Source organism: Paralichthys olivaceus, chromosome 19 (assembly GCF_024713975.1).
Source record: "Paralichthys olivaceus isolate ysfri-2021 chromosome 19, ASM2471397v2, whole genome shotgun sequence".
Taxonomy (NCBI): domain Eukaryota; kingdom Metazoa; phylum Chordata; class Actinopteri; order Pleuronectiformes; family Paralichthyidae; genus Paralichthys; species Paralichthys olivaceus.
The window spans coordinates 332,168-350,347 of record NC_091111.1 but is presented as its reverse complement, the minus strand read 5'-3'; the positions used below and the strand labels follow the sequence as shown (position 1 = coordinate 350,347).

Here is an 18,180-nt window from a genome sequence, read left to right as displayed (position 1 = left end):
CGTTAAAAATCTGATGTTGTATGTGCCTAACATCAGAGTGGGTATGTGCCCCCCCCCCCCCTCTCTCTGTCCAAGGAGCTGATTGGACTGAAGAGAGCAGATAAGGCCAGTTCATCGGCAGTTGCCAGGGGCTCTCTTCTCTCAACGTCCAGGTTTTCTGCCAGCTATCATGACAAATTTATAGATTCATTTTAAATAAACAATTGAGTGTGAAGTCACTGCACATTTCCTGGTGTTTTTTTGGTACCTGAAAGAGAGTTTTTTAGTTAAATTGCGCATCTTTTTCACTAGGCCAGAACGTTTGTACATTTAGAAGACATAAGTTACGTCAATTTAATGGCAGATGTGCTCAGCTAATTATGTGGGACGGTCTGAGCCAAAAAATGCCGGGGCCGTTTTGTTCTCCCAGTCCAGCCCTGCCTTGAGGGAATCATTTCACATTTATTTGGACTCAAGAGTTAATTTATTTGATCCACTTTGATTCAAAGATGAATATGTTAGATTTTAGTGGCCAAAGGTCACAGTGACTGGAAAGAAAACATTTACATTTCTTTTATCATTCCTTTATCATTCCTTAATGATTAATGATTAATGCTCCGCCTGCAGACAGATTTTGTATTACTGTTTTTTTTAATGATTTGTATGTAATCTACTATACTGTTTAATACTATAAAATATTGTTGAAAATTAATGGCTAAAACTAATGGTCTGTTTAAGGTCAAACTTTATATATGTGTAAGCGGTGTAATGTGGTGCTATGACAAGGCTACCATTGTTTTCTTGTTATATAGTGTTTATTTTACATGGTAACTTGTGCATCTAATGTTTTTCAGTTTATAGTATTACTTCACAGTATGTGAAGTACTGGTTAAATGATTTGTTTCTAAGGTCAATTGGTCAATTCAAAAGGAATTGACCATTAGGCCTGTCAGCTGTATCCCACTGAAGCATATATACCTTGACTAAAACCCAGGTAAACTTGATTGGGTGAATGGCTGTGTTGCTGTGTGCAAGCAGTGCTGCCAGTAACCTTGGTGTTGGTTTCAGCTCATTTAGATTGACAAATACACCCGGACAGAAATGAAACCACAGTACTTCAGGAGAGATGGTAATTATTGACTACCATGGTGGTGGAGGTTGGTTGCAATGATCTGCAGCATGCCTATCTTTATTGTGCCCATGCCTTTCCTCACTTCTCTCCGGCCTCTGACAGGGAGAGGATGACAAGTGATGGTAAATGGTTTGTATTCATATAGAGCTTTTCTAGTCTTGATGACCACTCAGAGCGCTTTACACTACAGTTTGCCATTCATTGTCGTTCACACACATTCATACAGTGCTTTTATTAGCAGAACTTTTTTTTTCTATTCAAGGACACTTCAGCATGCAGATGAGGCAAACTGGGGATTGAACTGCTACCCTTCTGGTAACCGCTCTACCCCTCCACCATAGCTTCCCATGATCAGGACAACTTACCGCCATTTACTTTAAATGTGACATTAAACATGTGACAGATCCCACGTTATTTTACATTTCTAATGGACATTTATATTCTGCATGTGCATGTGTTTGCTAACTTTCTGAATTTTTAATTGCTAAATGCACTTACATGAACAAATCAAGGCACATTTAAATTTTTACTGAAAGTATGTTATTAAGTCAACAGTGAAATTTACCAAAGCAGCTGCTGGGACCTTCCAGAATGCATATACTGCATATAGTACAGATACAAAATTATATTATCACAATAAATATACAGTCAATTTATATCTTTAATTATTTGTTCAGATTTGCTTTCATAAATTCTGTTCACATCCACATAAATTGGATAATGAGAAACATATCACCTCAAATGCCTGAGTGAGTGTGAAATTATACCCAGTGCTTTATAGCGGAGTTGATCGGTATTGCAGTTCATATAGGAGTGATAGAAAAAGAAGCAAAATGAAAGTTAACATTGGTGTTGCTTTCCACTGCTGGAGACAGACCTTTGTAAGTAAAGGGACAAAGTTTGATGCTGAACTTGCATGTTTTAAAAGATAGTGATAGGTCGACAGCTGCTAATGCTAACATTGGCTATGTAATAAAAACATAAATGTAGCCCTGTATAAAAATCATAAGGATACAGTGCAAAAAATGAATCTCAAAATAGCAGAACAAATGTTGTATTAAAATAGAAAGTTCCTGATAATTAGATAAGTTCATATTATTAAAAATAGGAGTTAAAATAAGGTTAAATACAAGATAAAATGTAATAAATATAATATGTACAGTTAATAAGTTTAGCTATTTACAGTTAAAAAGTAAATCAATAAATAGATGTGTGGTTAAAAGGCTCTGTGATTGAGAAGACAAGAGACTTATTGATTTGAGTGCTTTTAATGTGAAATCTAACTTTTTCTCAGTTGTGTGTCAGTCATTCAGTATCTGTATTTATCATTGGGTAGTAGCAAAGTCACAGCCAATCCAAGTCATCCGTCTTGTATGGGGCGGGACATGAAGTGCAGGGTGTGGTTCAGCATGCTTTAAACAGGTGAGAGAGAGAGAGATAGAGTCCGGAGTCCTGAGGAACAGTATAGTGCTGTGGGAAACAATTAAGAGGTGTATTCGAGGTCGACTACTCGTGGTCCTGTATATTACTCTTCTATGTAACCTGCCAAAGGTAAATATAATGTGTGTGCCTTAAATTGTGAGCTGTAACTTAATGTTGTAGTGAGAAAGACCGAGGTGTAATGTGATAAGCCACCCGCTAGCATAGCATCACGTGTCTGTATATCTTAGCTTTAGCACTGTTGTTTTCAATGCTAAAACGGGCTAACGTTAAGTCAGTACGATTTAGCGTGATGATATTATGGCTCAATAGAGTTCATGTAATTAAAGGAGACGGACGTCTGTGAAGAGAGAGAGAAACTGAGATGGTTGCTGGTGGATGGACCCTGCTGTTTTATTCTTCCCTGGATTTTCGCCACTGTGTGTGCTGCCTGTGTTCGGATTGTGACTGCCATCACCCCTTTCTGTGACTGTCGTTGCCCCATTGCTCCTCGTTTTGGACCTGTGAGTATCGAACTGATATGACAATGCACGTGCTTTTATTTTATGCTCTTGATTGAATGAAGTGGCCACTCAGTTTTCAGGCCTCACCGCACCAGAGCATCACTACAGGCCTGCAACTAAGTTTCAAGTTGATCATTTCTGAAGTGGGCCCACATGTGATGTTTGTGAGTTAATTTACAGTTGATAGGAATTGTGTTTGTTTTTATTCAGAGACCTGTGAAAGGTAAAGATTTTATTTAACCAGTGAATTAAGTATTTTATTTTGTGCATTTATTTTGTTTTGTAAATATTTTACTTCCTGAGAGGAATTCACAGCCTTTTCATTTATTTCCTATTGTAAATAAACACCTGTGAAGGTTTTGACTTTTAAAATACAGTTGTGGTGGTCTTTAATATTAATTAGAGGAATTTAAACAAAAGATAAGATTCGTTTCAAATATTCTTCTGAGATCATATTCATTTTTTTGTGTTTACGAACTCAGGCCCAGGAGATCTGGGTTACATAAATATAAGACTTCATTTGTCCAATTGTTTAATAAGGTTTCATTGAAACCCAAGATAACAATTAGCACACATCCAGTGCTCACAGACAAAAATCTATGTCCTTATAAAAATCAATTAATTAGCTTAAACTGTACCTGAGTCTTCACCTGGAACAAAAGTTGTGTTCAAGGATCAATTTTAAAGTAAAAGTAAAATTAAAATAAGTTAATCATTGTTTAGGCACTTCCATGCCCTTGGTTTATTATTATTTAGGGTCAAAGAATAACTCAGACTAGAGGTCCCATTAATTTAGATAACATATATAATCATATTCAAACCACTACTTCAGGTGATTTTCAGTTGCATAACCTGTGAGTCATCGCTTTTCCCACACTAGTTGGCTGCCTAATCACTCCTGGCCCTTTGCTACATACATCAGAAGGGGGTTATCTGTAATCAGCATGATCTTTCACAAGATCCATGAGTTTAATTAGCACAAAAAAAAAAATGTTGTTAATAATAATAATAGAAAACAGTTCAACATATCTGAAAATAAAATATACAATTATTTGAAACAATATGAAATTAAGAGCAAAGTATAGTGATAAAAGGCTGTGTAATGTTTTAGAGTTTAATATTTAGAAAGTAACAAAATGTCCTTTCAGTTTGTCTGATACAAATACATTGTGTATACATCAATCTCTTGTTCTGATTCTGTTCGATGAGTGCATTTGATGGCTCATCAGATTTTTGGTAAATTGAGTGGATTTATTTTGAGAATACTCGAAGTGCACAGTATGACACTGCACCCCACATTATCACGGACAGCTTTGGAAAAGTACTAGTTTGCAGCAACGTCACTCACATGAGAAGATACTGTAGCTCTGTGCATCAAACAGTGTCAGGTCTAGGATATGATAAGCTTTGACACCATAAAGACTGGAACTGCAAGCCTAGCTACATAGTGTAAATATTTTTTATTTTTTTTAAACTCTAACACTGTCTGATTTACACATTACATACTGTGAGCTGGCTGGTAAACGAGCAGCCTGGAGGATTTAGTTTGTGGTAGTAGTTAGAGCTCTAGACTCTATTAAACGAACAGGACTTTTGAGCACACAGGAAGTGTTTGAGAATTTAGTTCAGTTTGTGATAGATAGATAGATAGATAGGGAACCTTCAGCCTTAAAATAAAAAGTCATAACATTTTTGATCTGTGATAACACACCCTGACAAGCTTGACCAAATCTGAGACAGTCAAAGCCAAAGAAAGTCAACTTGGACCCTTGTTCCTGTTTTACCCATTTAGTTTTTTATTTTTCTGCATCATTTGGGCCTCTGTCTGTGAGAGAGGAGCCATACAATCACACCTGTTGTTATTCTTTGGATGTTTACATACTGAGTTCTCCTGCAGCAAAGTGCGCTCTCTGACCTCACCCCGTATCTGGTTTTTAATCCCCCTCACTTTTGTCTATATATATATATTTTTTTTTTATGACCCCACACTTCCTAAACCCCCCTCCTCCTCCTCTTCTCTTCCCCCCTCTTCTCACCCCCCTCTTCCCCCCCCCCCCCCTCTTCTCGTGACCTCACTAGTTAAAAGTTCAAAGTCGTAAAACTGTCACTTTTTGACGAAAGGTGTTAAGTATATCTCTCTTTCCTGTGTCCTGACCGACACCGCATCTTGTCGGCTGTAAAACCAAACGAACTAGCCTTCATCCTTGCCTCACAAACATTGGTCCTTCGAACCGGATATAGCCTTCAAGATGCAGTCAGATGAAGAGCTCTTCGCTGATGTGAGACCCAAGCGTCAGACACGTTTATTTGCCAGGCTCCAGGATTATGAGGTGGACCACATAAGAGACCCATCACGGTGGAGACCACCACTTTCTCCCCCTCCCCCAGAACAAGCTACATTCACCTCAGCACATTATCAGTCCATCCATACTACTCCTTATGACCAGGCCCTGCCTCATCCCTTGCTGCAGCCCTCTCAGTCACCCTCTCACCCTGCTCCTGTCTACACAGGCTCAAGACCCCCAGTATTGTCACAAGCGGCACCCCCCCCCCAACAGCCACCAGGGTGACGCCCAGCTCTCTCCCCACAAACCGCCCTGGACAAGCTCTTGTATCAGAACTGGTGTATCGAGGCCCCAAACCTACAAGCCCCAAGCTCGTTCAGCCAGATACCAGTGAGTTCGCTAGACTCTGCCTTGCCTTGGAGAATCTACTCCCCCCAGACTCTACAGAACTCTTCAGGTTCCAGATCCTTGTGGATCACCTGAAATTGGAGGAAGCTAAGCTAATAGCGGATGCTTATCTAAATTCCCCCACCCCCTACACTGACACAATGAGAGCTCTGTACGACAGATTTGGACAGCCTCATCAGCTAGCTTTAAAGAAGATAGCTAGTGTCCAAGAAGCCCCAGAAATCAGGCGTGGTGACTCTGCAGCATTTCAGAGGTTCTCTCTTCAGATTCAATCCTTAGTGGGTTTACTCACGACCTTAGGCCCAGAGGGAGAGATTGAACTCAACTGCGGCTCCCATGTAGCCCGTCTCCTGACCAAGCTTCCAGCGGAACAGAGAGCTGACTTCCGTCGCCATTGGTTTAAGCAGCCTGGGACCTCACAAATCCTGCATGATCTGTCAGAATGGCTCAGCTATGAGTCCTGGTGCATGAGCTTTGACAGCCAAGTCAGCGCAAGAACCCACAAAGAAAGACAGTCTCCTAGGTCTGATACTCGCCCTGGGAAACACATGGTGACAGTCCTACACGTCTCGGAGAGCCGACTGAGGATGTTTCTACGTCCAATCCTGTGAAGTAAATACCCCTGAGGAAAGCTTATTGTGCCTACTGTCAGAGTGGCGACCATTACCTCAGTCAGTGCAGTGAGGTTGCCAAACTCTCAAAAGAGCAGCTCAAGGAGTGGATTCAAGTTAACAAACGGTGCTGGCGCTGTGCGCGGAACCACCAAGCAGCTCAGTGCACGCTGAAGAAACCCTGCAGCATTTGCCAAGGGAAACACCTCTTAGCCCTTCATGAGATAAACCTGAGGCCTGAGAGAAGCAATAAGGAGGCTGTAAGGAAGGAAGAGAGCTGCCTGACCACCTCTGCTTCTGACTCCCTCTACCTCGACCGACCTGGAGTCAGCAATCGGGTCATGTTAAAGGTCGTCCCGGTGCTTCTACATCACGGAGGGCGTAGTCTCAGCACCTTTGCTCTGCTGGATGATGGTTCAGAGCGGTCCATGCTGTTACCAGCTGCAGCCAAATCATTGGGTATAAAGGGGGCCCCAGAAGATCTTCCTCTGCGGACAGTCCGGCAGGACATACAGGTGCTCCATGGACATAAGATATCCTTTCATGTTTCTCCAGCTGCAAACCCTAAGGTTAACTATAAGATTGACGGTGCCTTCACAGCTAGCCGACTCAGCTTAGCCCAGCATACTCACCCCATAAAACAACTGCAGAAGAAGTATAAACACCTCCGTGGCCTCCCCATACCTGCCTTGAAGGATGCCAGGCCATCGCTCCTCCTCGGCTCTGATCAGTCACATCTCATCACACCGGTGGAACCAGTGAGACTTGGACCACCTGGTGGCCCTGCAGCAGTCCACACCCGGTTGGGATGGACCCTCCAAGGTCCTGTCTGTTCCATGGGGCGGCCAGCTGATTCAGTGCAGTGTTTCTTTACCTCCCTCCCACCAAAGATGGATGAGCTGTACCGCCATGTTGAGAGGCTCTGGCAGGTGGACAATGTACCTCACCGACCAGAAAGAGAAGTGATTAGGTCATAACAGGACCAACAAGCGGTTGCATTGTTAGACACCAAGACAGTCCGTACTGAGGTCAACGGAGTGAGGAAGTATGCTACGCCCCTGCTACGTCATGCGGCCATGCCTCTATTGCAAGCACCAAAGGAGTCAGTCATGGCTCTTCTTCAGAGTACGGAGCGGCGACTCCTAAAGGATCCTAAGCAAGCAGCGATCTACAGAGCAGAAATGCAGAAGCTCATTGAAGCAGGGGCAGTGCAGGAGGTTACCCAAGAGAAACCACCTGATGAGTGTTGGTACATTCCCCATCACCTAGTCACTCACAATGGGAAGAATCGGCTTGTTTTTAACTGCTCTCACCAATACCTTGGACAAACTCTGAACCAGTACTTACTGCCTGGCCCCACCCTTGGAGCTTCCTTGGTGGGCGTCTTACTGAGGTTTCGGGAACATCCCATCGCAGTAAGTGGAGACATCAAGGGGATGTTTCATCAGGTCCGCCTCCTCCATGTAGATCGCCCTCTACTGAGGGTCCTGTGGCGTGACTTGAAAGTGGATGAGCCCCCCAGAGTATTTGAGTGGCAGGTCCTGCCCTTTGGTACAACCTGTAGCCCCTGTTGTGCTACGTATGCACTGCAGCGCCATGTTACCGATCATTGCCAGCCTGAAGACATCCTGAGGTTCTCTGTCGACCACTGCTTCTACGTCGACAACTGCCTACAGAGTGTACGTACTCCAGAGGAAGCCAAACAGTTGGTGGATCGCCTTAGAGATCTTCTGTCCTCAGCAGGCTTCGAGCTGTGGCAGTGGGCCTTTAATGAGCCCCGTGTCCTGGATCACCTGCCACAAGAGGCCCGGTCGCAGAGCCTAGTCCTGTGGTTGGCACAAGACAAGGACAATCCTCAAGAGTCGACCCTGGGTCTCAGTTGGAACTGGGAGAGAGATTCCCTGACTTACGAGCACAGGCCGTCGTCTTACGGTGCTCCGACCCTGAGGAACATCTATAAGGTCCTAGCTTCGCAGTATGACCCTTAAGGTTACCTGTTGCCTTTCTCCACCAGGGCAAAGCTCATCATCAGGCAACTGTGGGATAAGCAGCGAGGTTGGGATGACCCGAACTTACCTGCAGATCTGCTTCAAGCCTGGTCCAACTGGGAGGATGAGCTCCAGGTCTTACCTCACCTTACCTTTCCTCGAGCATATGTGCCCGCGGACTTTGACGATGAGGCTGTCACTCGTGAAGTGCACATTTTTGCTGACGCTTCAGAGCAAGCTTACGGAGCTGTAGCCTACCTGAGGACAGCGGCCAAAGAAGGTCGGTTTCACCTTTCTTTCATCCTCCAAACGCGTACATTCCATCCCACGCCTGGAACTGTGTGCTGCTCTTGTAGCAGCCCAACTCGCCAGTCTCCTTACCAAAGAACTCACCTTGGAAGTGGCTCACATCACCCTGTGGTCTGACTCTACCACAGTTCTTACCTGGCTCCATTCTCAGTCCTGTCGCTTCAAGGTGTTCGTCGGGGCAAGAGTGGCGGAAATACAGGACCTTACGGAGGACTGCACCTGGCGCTATGTGGACTCCAGGAGCTTAAGGACCTAAACAGGTGGTCCCATGGACCTCCCTTCCTGCTACGGAGCCCTGACAGTTGGCCAGAGAGGCCCAACGCTGAACCCCCAGAGGATCTCACAGAGCTTCGAAAGACTGCCTTTTGCGGAGCTACAGTCACCTCACCTACTGACCCTGGGCCAGATGATAAAGGATATAGTTCCTGGCAAGAACTCATGGACGACACTGTCAAAATGCTACAGGGAGCAACCCCCTCTAGTACCCCACCCACAGCCGAGGATTATCAGCAAGCAGTTGAAGAGTTGGTGGTCGGCTCAGACGGTTGGAAGAGGTTGATGTTCCCCTACACCCTGTTGTCCTTGATGCCTCTCATCCAGTGACCCATCTGCTCATCCAGAAGTATGATAGTGATCTGCATCACCCAGGTCCTGAGTGAGTCTTTTCAGAGCTGAGGAGATCATTCTGGATTATCAGAGGGCGAGAGGCAGTCCGTAAACATCAACGGGCCTGCGCTGAGTGTCAACGTTGGAGGGGCCAGCCTTCTATTCCCAGGATGGCTGACCTTCCAGAGGCTCGCCTCAGATTACACAAACCCCCCTTTTACTCCACCGGTGTGGATTGTTTTGGGCCCATGATGGTAAAAGTAGGCAGATGTCAAGAGAAACGCTGGGGAATCATCTTTAAGTGTTTGACGACAAGAGCCGTCCATCTGGATCTCCTCCAGAGCATGGATTCTGACGCCTATTTGATGGCGTTGAGGCGGTTCATCGCCAGAGGAGGGACTCCTGCTGAACTGTGGTCAGACCAAGGGACCAATTTCAAAGGAGCCCAACGAGAGCTCAGGGAAGCCTATGAGAACATGGTTCCAGCATTGCAACAGCAGCTTGCCCGTCAGAAGATCAAGTTCCACTTTCACCCTCCCGCTGCTCCCCATTTCGGTGGAGTATGGGAGCGGGAAGTTCGGTCAGTCAAGTCAGCACTTTACACGTGTGCCGGCTCACAACCGGTTCCTGCAGAAGTGCTACTCACTGTGCTTCTGGAAGTCGAGGCCATCCTCAACTCAAAACCATTAGGTTATGTATCAGCTGACATGGCCGACATCGATCCTGTGACACCAAACAGTTTGCTCCTGGGGCGGCCCGATGGCTGCTCCCTCAGGTGGTGTACCCGGAGACTGACATCTTGAGCCGTAGGCGCTGGCGACATTCCCAGATCCTGGCGGACCAATTCTGGTCCAAGTTTATCAAAGAATACCTACCTGGTCTTCAGACGAGACAGAAATGGCAGTCCTCTCCTCCTGAGCTGCACGACAAGGCAGTCATCATGTTGGTGGAGCCACAGCTACCACGAGCCCAGTGGCCAGTTGGGCACGTGGTCAAGGTTCATCGCAGTGATAATGGTTGTGTCAGATCCGGTCACTCCGTCTGGTCCAGCTGCCTTCCTGGGGTTCACCGCCCTCAGTGTGCACTTCACCTCATGTTCCTGCACCCTGAAGCTGGAGCTGCTACATTCCGGTGGTCGGGGTATAGCTGCCTCAGATCTTTCAACCTCATGTGCAAAGAAGTGGTTCAGCTCCTCTGCTAGCCCAGCATTTCCCTCAGCCGCTGTGGTGTTGTCAGACTTATAGTTGGTGAGTTGCTGGACTCCCTGCCACGCATTGTTGTTGTTGAAGTGATCCTCCACCTTTCTCCTGTATACTGCCTTGGCCTCTCTGATGCCTCTCTTCAGGTCTGCTCTGGCTGCGCTGTACTTGGCACCATCACTGGACTGGAAAGCAACGTCACATTGCGTGAGCAGGACCTGGACCTCCTTGGTCATCCAGGGTTTCCGGTTGGAGTACACCTGGAGAGATTTAACAGCAGTAACTGTGTCTACACAGAAGTTGACGTAAGAGAGCACAGACATGGTGTATATCTCCAGATCCTGGTGTTCGAATATACTCCAGTCTGTGCTTTCGAAACAGTCATGCAACTGAATTAATGCGCCCTTTGGCCATGTTTTTATGGTTTTTGTAACTGGTGGGGTTCTCTTCCTGATGGGGGTGTATGCAGGAATAAGCAATATGGACAAGTGGTCAGAAAGACCCAGATGTGGTAAGGGCAAGGCCGGATGAACCATATGGGCAATTGGGCAATTGCCCAGGGGCCCTCGACCTCTAAAGGGCCCAGGGCAGTGAGGGCAAAAGCAAAATATCTGTTTATCTCTCGCTTATATGTTAAAGCCGTTGCGCTGCATCTATTTAGTCTATGCGCTGCACAGAATCCCTGCCCCTGGCTGGCTGTGACTGTGACCGTGAGCTGTGAGTCACAGCATGCTGACCAATGAGGAGAGGGTCACAGGCCTCGCCTCATTGGTTAGCTTATGAGGCGGGTCAAAGGTGACGCCAATCAACGTGCACTGAGCAGGTTGCGTGATGTCAAGCGCCTATACACAATTTAAAAAATGCAAACATGGAGAAGCTAAGTGGGAGCGCTAAACGAAAATTAAAAAAGGCGAAGGAAATCAGAAACACAGAAAATTTAAAGTATTGTAGTGGTACGAGGCATCACCATCGTACCTAACTCAGCTGCTGCCCTATTTGGCTTGTCTGGCAATCACCAGGCAGGCCGAAGGAATAAAAGTAGGCCATGTGTGTGTGAGAATCTACAAAGGTGCGGTGTAGGTTTGTTTATTTCTTATTAGTTTGGGTTGTTTATTGTTTTGTTTAGGTATTGTTTATTTTGGTTTATTGTAAATATTAAATCTTCAGTTGGGAGGTAAAGGCCTTATTTTAAACCCTCCCTTATTTGTATTTAATTTGAGCAATTATGGTTTATTGAGTTGGTATCTCTGACCAGAGACTAATTTTCTTTTTCTTTGTGTGATTTCTGATTCATTTCAATACTATTCTTCAGTTAAATTGATCAGTTGTTAATTTGCTTTGTTTGTTTTCGTTATGGGATTTGGTTTGGTTGTTTGTGAGCCCCTTTTAACAAGTGTTTGATCTCCCCCTAGATCGGAAGGCCGACGTTTGTGGTGGTGGTCCCCCCTGGGTGGTGGCGATCCCTTACGTGTGTGTCTGTGTGATTTCCCCATTTAAGATTTCCTTTATGCACGTCACGTTTTGCTGTGTGAGTGCGGTGTTCTCCTTTCCTTTTGGACGTCACTCTCCTCGATGACCCCTCCTCCAGCTGGTAAGCCTTCATCAATAAATCCCCCCCCTTTTCAGTTGGTCTCCTTATTTTGTTTCTTTGTGCCAAACCTTGTGCTCATTTTAACTAATAAAATATTCTATGTTATTTTTGAACTCCGTCTCCTGCTGTCCCTGAGTGAACAATCCTGAGTGTCCTTGTGTAAAGGTGATCATTGACCTTAAGTACGGGTCCTTGGGCCCTAACCCAAGGTGGCGTTGTTGGTATTTAAAAAGAAAGATCCTCTGATCCAAAACTTAAACTAACTTAATAGTGCTTGTGCCGCCACAGTATAAATCAAAAATAGGTAATTTCTTCACTCCGGTAAATGTTACCAACTGTTCTGCTAAGGCAGCTTCTATCAACAAGGACAGCGCAGCTAGCCAGGAAATTTCTTCACTGCCGGCGCTAGCTAACAGCCCGGAGAGTGAAGAGCCCCCGGCATCTTCAACCGAACGGGCCGGATTCTGCTGCGAGTGCGACCAGTGAGGGGAAACGGTGATGGGCCTCGAGTCTCACCGCCAATGGAGCCACTCATCGATTCTGCGAGTATCCCCTGTACCTCAACGCTTCTACTACTCCCTGGGGATCCCGCACTGTGGGGGCTGTTTACGGAGCAGCTCCGGGAAGAGGCGATCTACCGGGGGCCTGCAGCTTTCCAGAAACCGGGCTGCCAAGTATCCGACATCAGTAAGGGAGTCCAGACTTGGGAGTTGGACACGCTCCCTCACCAACGAGGTGCTTAATTGCCATCTCCCTAACAATTAAATTGTGCCAAGGGAATGGCTTCTTTACTCGCCATCAACTGGATCAGTTTATTGCTATGCCTGCAACTCCTGTCATCCCAAAAGCATGCATTTATCATCGGATTCTGTGATTGGAAACATCCAGAGAGGACTAGTGTTCATGAACAGAGTGCAGAACACAGACAAAACATGCTTTCTTTATTGCACAGGTCTAAATACGCATGCAGAGTTGACACTTCTCTTGCTCGACAGTGTGAGGCAGAACAGCAGTACTGGAAAGAAGTCCTAAGACGTGTGGTTGCCGTTATTACATTTTTGGGAGTGAGAGGACTGCCATTTCGAGGCGACAACAACAACGAACAACGAGGTAGGCCATCTTACATGTACTCAACTGTGTGTGAAGAATTTATTTCATTAATGGGTGACAAAACTAAGTAAGTGATAGTAGAGGAAATCAGAAATATTTCTCTGTAAACGTTGACTCAACTCCAGATTTAGCACACATAGATCAGCTCACATTTGTTTTTCGTTTTGTCAGTGCAGATGTCAGAGTAGTGGAAAGATTCATTTGGTTTGAGCCGATCCACAGCCACACAGGTGCAAGCCTAGCTGAATCCGTGATTGAGATGGCGCGAGGCTTGGGGTTAGACTTGTCAAACTGTCGTGGCCAAAGTTTCGATAATGTTGGCAATATGTCTGGCGAATACAGTGGGCTCCAGGCGTACTTGAAAAAACAAAACCCATTAATTCATTATACACCGTGTGCTGCCCATTCGCTGAACTTCATAGGCGTTAACTATATTGATAATTGCTGTGAGGAGGTTAACTCCTTTTTTGAACTGTTGCAGTCCCTGTATACATTTTGCAGCGCAACAACACATCGCTGGAATACAGTTTTCCATAACAGCAAACATTACATTAGATACACTCTAAAATCCCTCAGCAGCACTCAATGGAGTTGCAGAGCAGACTCCACAAAAGCTCTCAATGAAAATTGCGGGGCAATCAGAGATACATTAGCCAAAATAGCTTCAGACTGTGATGAGAAAACACAAACCAAACTCGTAGTTGCTGCATTGGTAACAAATCTTGATAAACTTGAGACAGTAATGACTATGTTGTGGAACCGGGTGCTGCATAGATTTAAGGCAACAAGTGACCAACTCCAAAGAAGCGATGTAGATTTAGCTAGTGCTCTTGGCCTTTTGCGGTCACTACATTCATATGTTGGCACTCTATGAGAACAGTTTGGAGAGCTCGAAGAATCTGCACGCACAGTTAGTGCCACACAAAACTACCAGTTTGACACTCAACGTGTGAGAAAAAGAAAGAAATTTGCAGACGAGTCTGGTGATTACAGTGAAGTAGCTTTTACTGATAGTAGTCAGAGATTTAAGGTAGAAACATATTATGTCATCATTGACAGACTTTGTTCGTGCCTATCCAAGCGCATTGAAGCCTACACTCATATGTGTGACCTCTTTGGAGTTTTATTTGAGAGGGACTGGAATGATTGTGATGTGCGTGAAAGAGCTGCTAAGCTGTGCTCCACTTATCTGACAGATCTGGATGGTTCCCTGTCAGACGAACTTATTCAGTTCAAGCACTTTGTGCAGAATGAGACTTCACCTGTACAACTGCTGCAAGCTCTTTAGAGACATGGACTTAAGACAACGTTTCCAAATGTTTATGTTGCACTAAGACTGTTTTTAACCTTGCCTGTGTCTAACTGTGAGGTTGAGAGTTCGTTTTCTGTTTTGAAACGAGTTAAAAATTAGCTGAGGACCACAATGTCACAGACACGGCTCTCTGCAATTTCTCTCTTGGCCATTGAACATGAACTTGTTAGTGCCCTTGATTTTGAAGATATTGTACACAAGTTTGCACATTCAAAGTCCAGAAAATTGCCGGTGTAAGATGTGTTTGCCAAATGAAATCAAGCATTTCAAATTTAAACATGCACTTCCCCATTATTTAGGATTAAAATTGTGAATTTTGCCAGATAATGTAGCATTTCTTTTTGTCTTGTCTAATTGAGAGAAATTGACAGATTTCCAAATGTTTATCTTGCACTAAAATGTTTAACCCTTGCCTGTCTTGTTGAGTTCTGATGTGACAGGTTGTTTTCTGTTTTAAAACGAGTTAAAATTATACAGATGATACTGCATTTTATTAATTTTTTCCCTGTGGTGGCTCCATGAAAATGCTGTAAATTATTTATTGTTGTTAAAAGAATACAGGTTGTTATATTGCTCTATAACTTCATTATCCTTGTCTTGTTTGTGGACTTCCTCTGTGATGGTTCTATCAGTTTAATATATTTGTGTTGGGAATAGGTGTTGTTAAATAAATATTGTATAATTTGAAAGTGGTTGCTCTTTTTTTGTGAAAATGGAGGACACTTCTTTCCCTCTCTATGTAGTGGGTCAATTTTGCCAGATTATACTGATGCTGATGTGTTTTGTTTTCATAACATCATATGTGAGTGAGTGGCCTTGACAAGAGGACATAGTGGTGCATTTGTAGTTCTATGAGCATTTGCACATCTGTACATCAAAATGCATTTGATGACAGTTAGTTACTGAAGTATTGAGTATATTTACTGTATATTACTGTAATTTATTGTGTATTTATTATGGTGATCCCGGGGTCATGATCATGGGGCCCTTGAATATTGTTGCCCAGGGTACAGCGAAGTGTTAATCTGGCCGTGGGTAAGTGGGTTGCCCTGTAGCCTTTTGGGATGTTACTATTCGCTTTGTCCAATGTGTTTACACCCCTAGTTGCACATTTAATATGTTGTTCAAATCTGGGGAGCACTGACTTTATTAAGTCAGCATGAAAAGTCCCCCAATATAATGTGCACAGTGTCAGGATAAGAATTCTGATGGCTGCTCACTTCTTTGTGCAGCTCGCCCAAGGCTATGTTAGCATTAGCATCAGGTGGTATATACACGGCCGTTACCATGACGACGGTAAATTCAGGGGTTAGATGGACAGGTCTGCATTTTACAATCAAATATTCCAAGTTCGGGAAACAATGGCTGTCTACAGTGTTAGCATTATTGCACCAGCTGTTGTTGATGTACATGCATAACCCTCCTCCCTTACTCTTACCGGAGGTGCCGTTTCTGTCGTAGCGGTGGATCGTGCGGCCTGCTAATTCGATAGCTGAGTCCGGTATGTATGGCTGGAGCCAAGTCTCTGTGATGGTTAAAATGCAACAGTCCCGAAACCACTTGTTGGCCACAATCTGTAACTTCAGTTCGTCGATCTTGATTGTTATGGATCTGGCGTTGGTGAGGAAAATCTGTGTGTTGTGTGGTTGTGTGCTTTCTTTAGCCGCGCTAGAAAGCCGCGCTAGAAAGCCGCCCCTGCAGCCGCCCCTGCAGCCTTGCTTTTGCTTCCTTTGTTTACGTCTCCTCTTGGGCCTTCCCCTGGGGAGGGCACTCCACGTAGACCCCAGGGTTCTGATAATGTCCTCTGGTATGTCGTGGAAATGGTGATAGTTCGACGTAATCGCACTTTCAGAGTGGAATCCAAAGCTCACAAAAAGTGTTGCTGATAGCACTGAATGATTGTGTGTGTGAATGGGTGAATGGAAAACTGGACTGTCAAGCGCTTTGAGTGGTCATCAAGACTAGAAAAGTGTGTTTAATACAAACTATTTACCATAGGCTCAGTGTTAGTATAATTTGATACATTTCATTTGAATAAAAACATGACACATAGTCTGTTCATAGCATCTTTATTTTCTGAGTTGGGTGTATAAAATATTTGCTTGACTTATTCTGTTTCGTTTTAGTTTGTGTAGCAGGATGAGCACTTTCCCTTTGCTCTACTCCTGGTGTGGTTCCGTCCCTTTAATTGAGCCCCAGTGTATAGAAGAGGGAGGGACCCTTAGTGCTGCCCTTTCTCTGGCAGCTGGTGCACACTTCCTCTTCCATGTGACCTGGTCTCAGATGCTGCAGACGCTCTGCACTCCTCTCTCCTCCGCTGTTGCTCATTCACATCCGACAGCTCAGACGCTGGCAGTGTCCGAAATGTTTGTTGGCTCCCTCTCTCCTATTGGTGCCTCAACCACACAACGCTGATGGGGTATGTAAATGTTTGTCCGGGCCCTCATCAGCTATAGTCATCCAGTTCCTAATTTAACTGTACTCACTTTACAGATAGGCCGAAGTCTCGGCACCTAGCCGACACGAACCAGACCGCTCTGCACTCGGGACCGCTGCTGCTTTGTGGAGCTTCAGCATGCTGCCGTGTGGAGCCTGTTCTTTTGCTCCTATTGAGGAAGATTTAGGAAATTGTTTGTTTTAAAGCTGCCCTGTGCTGATCAGAGCCTATTTTCTTTGTTTTGAGTCTAGGTTAACATGATTTTTGTTTCTTTGCTTTTCATAAGCCAGCGTTAAAGTGTTTCTTTTTGTTTGGTGCCTTATTTATTTGTACATGATTTTGGATTCAACACTGTGTGTATCACAAAGTTTTGATTTATTTGTTTTGGTTGTTTATTGTTAGTGTTCTTTTGGTCTTCTATTCACCCTCCTTGTTTATTTTCTTTCATTTGATTATTTTTCTGGGTTATGTGCTCCAACCTGAGCCTGCAAGAGCTACACTACTGGCATTTCTTTTAGTGCACCCGTAGCAAAGAGGAGGGGGGTATTTTGATTTTCTAATAGAGATTATTTGTGTGTTCGTATCATTTTGATATTTGTTATATTTTGAGTATCATGTTTGTATATGGTTTTATGCTCCACTAACTGTTCCTCTCTGTCTGCATACTTCCAGGTGCTGAGGGCCTCACTGGTGACTTGCCCCTGTATTTCGGTGATGGTGTCCTATTGTGTGTAGTGTCCTTCCACTCCTTTTTGGCTTTGCCCTTGTGTGTGCGTGTGTGCTTAGTGTTTTACCTGTGGACTGTGGTGCTCCCACTTTAGTTAACACCTGCACTCCCTCCTCACTCACCTTAACCATAGCGGACCCAGCCCTGGAGGAAGCCCAGTGTTTTTGGTATTAAGTAACAAGACTCCATTTTAGGGTAAATTCCCACCGTTAATATTTATGAAATAAACTTTTGTACATTTGATTGGAAACACGTCTCCTGCCTTCTCAGTATAACAAACTTGTGTTGTCCTTGGTTTAGAATATTTTAGTTTATTGCTTTCCTTACACATTTACTTGTTCTTTTCTTTTTTTTGTGGCGTTGTTGGTTTTGGTTATTTCTTGATTTTAGTTCAATTATAATTTAAGTTCTCCCTCGCTTGCCACATTTGCAATAACACTTACCCTTTGTTTGCATCAAGCTCCCCTGGCAAAAGCTCTTAAGCCTGCAGGAAGTGGAGGAGACCAAAGCATGACTGAAGAGGGGGGGTATTAGATTTAGAAA

At 44.4% G+C, this 18,180-nt stretch overlaps 1 long non-coding RNA gene across 5 annotated transcripts; it reads left to right on the top strand.

The window, feature by feature from the left end:
- The first annotated feature begins 2,272 nt into the window (after positions 1 to 2,272).
- Positions 2,273 to 17,887, top strand: LOC138405601 (uncharacterized). 5 transcript variants are annotated; one of them, XR_011239399.1, is made up of 5 exons: positions 2,282 to 2,662; positions 2,881 to 3,054; positions 11,873 to 12,051; positions 13,047 to 13,161; positions 14,358 to 17,887. It is a non-coding gene; the product is annotated as an uncharacterized lncRNA (long non-coding RNA). The 5 variants fall into 5 exon arrangements; XR_011239400.1 differs by lacking the exon at positions 11,873 to 12,051 and having other exon boundaries at positions 2,273 to 2,662; positions 13,047 to 16,892; positions 16,967 to 17,887; XR_011239398.1 differs by having other exon boundaries at positions 2,288 to 2,662; positions 13,047 to 17,887.
- The last annotated feature ends 293 nt before the right edge of the window (positions 17,888 to 18,180 follow it).